Here is a 1,930-nt window from a genome sequence, read left to right as displayed (position 1 = left end):
CACAAATTACGCACCACAAAATCTGAAATAGCACAAATTGACAATTGCTTAGGTTTTCAAAAACGTGAAAAAAACTCACTGAAAAGTCACAAGCCCATTCAAATCAAAACCTGAATGTAGGCAGCTAGGTTAAGGAAATGAGCATTGACCAGAAATTATAATCAATCTTGTAAGCCACAAAGAGTCAAACACCTTTGAGTATGTCACATTTTCAGCTGCTGAAAATAGCAGTGCTTTTATGTTCCACAGACTAATTATTTTACAGAAAGGAATATATCAATGCAACTGATCAAAACCTCTGATTTTCTATGAATTATAAAGAATTTTTTGTTTTCCCACAATTATTGAGTGTGAAAATATTCCTATTGACTGGTTGATAGCTGAACACAGCTATTTTAATACCTACCAAAAAAAAAAAAAACCTAAAACATGAAATCATAGTGAAAATTGGAATGCTCCAACAGACATTTCCATTATGTCAGGATATTTATCAAAAGAAAAACCATTTACTTGCTCTGTAAGATTGGTCAAGAAGAGGTGCATGGATAAAAATAGCCTTCCAATGCAAGGGTCTCAAAGTTAAAAATACCTTATCCTTAAATATATTTTCTGTCTCTCCAGGTTCAGGACTCTGTAGTCAAAGAGGTAAACCACAAAAACACTGTGCAGTGTAAACAAAAAGGTAAAACTGCAGAAAAAGTATGGGTTTTTTCTTCTTGTGCAGTCACTATATCATCTACTTTGTAGTTTCTTTACAACAGCAGCAGTATAGCAGTTTCCTTTTATAAATAAAAACCAAATTCCAAAATGTACTACTAAATTATTGAATAACTTGACTACAGTCTCTCTCTTCTTAGTATATAATGGATTGTATCTTTCAGATTTATCCTCAGATGTTGATTTTTATAGCATGAATCATATGTCCTCCAGTGGCAGTGCTTTATATCAGCAAATAGAGTTATTACAAGCAATGGCAAATAGAGGCCAACATTTTAACTCCTAGAAGCAATGCAGGTCATCCAGTCTGCATTTAGAAAGAGGAAAGCATCAGTTCCTGTACTGTGCTGTAGAACTTTCCTGAGGCTTGTCAATTCTGACAAACCTTAACTCCTTTTATCTACAAATCAAGTCCTCTGTAGAACCTTCCACATCAGGAATATTTGAATAGCTTGACAAAACATATCATTCTGAATGAGTATAGAACTTACAGCCATATCTTCATATAAACTGCTTACATTTACCTTAAGTGATAAACCAAGTAGAGAACTTGAAATAGTACAAAAAGTTTAAAAACATCCAGAGAAACCATAGCCTCAGGATGCCCTAGATGAGATTGGAAACTTCATATATACAATTAATTTTAAGTGTTTAAAATTTTGTTCGCCATAATAGGCTTCTGCTACAATATCTTCTGCACAATTAACACGAGTTTGACTTCAACAATAAAGATCCAAAATATTTCAGATCCATTGGACTTGCAGTACATGAGAAGCATTACTGAGTCACAGCAATTCTTTGTGGGAATTAAACTTTGTTTAATCTGAAGTACAGACCTAATTTGTTTTTCAGAATGTGTAAGCATCAGCACAATTATTTGACTGTACATGAGGTTTTGAATTACAGAACAAAAAATAACATCAAACCCAGAAATCAAATAAATGCAATGTGAAAATGAATATCCAGGTTGATCTGAACTTCATGAGTTGCAGAAAGATAAGTGTAACTTACCAATCATGAGATGCAGTATATCCTTCTGAAAAGTAGGCATCTGATTTCTCATTCCATTGCTGGATCAGGGTATTTATGCCTGAAAAAAGTTTGCTGGCTTCCCTTTCATCTAGAAACTGAGATACTATGTCAGCTATGATTCTTCTAAGTTCCAAAAGAAGATTCTGAGGGAGACTGCTGCTGCTAAACCATTGCTCAAGTA

At 33.9% G+C, this 1,930-nt stretch overlaps 1 protein-coding gene across 1 annotated transcript in view; it reads right to left on the bottom strand.

Annotated features, from left to right (window-relative positions):
- ABCA13 (ATP binding cassette subfamily A member 13) overlaps nucleotides 1–1,930 on the bottom strand; it is a 170,154-nt gene that overhangs the window by 146,750 nt on the left and 21,474 nt on the right. The window lies entirely within an intron of this gene.

Source organism: Empidonax traillii, unplaced genomic scaffold (genome assembly GCF_003031625.1).
Source record: "Empidonax traillii isolate 1590-97213 ecotype Southwest subspecies unplaced genomic scaffold, ASM303162v1 scaffold48:size2401408, whole genome shotgun sequence".
In the NCBI taxonomy this organism is placed as follows: Eukaryota; Metazoa; Chordata; class Aves; order Passeriformes; family Tyrannidae; genus Empidonax; species Empidonax traillii.
The sequence above is the reverse complement of the archived record's forward strand: the minus strand, read 5'-3'. Positions and strand labels throughout refer to the sequence as shown.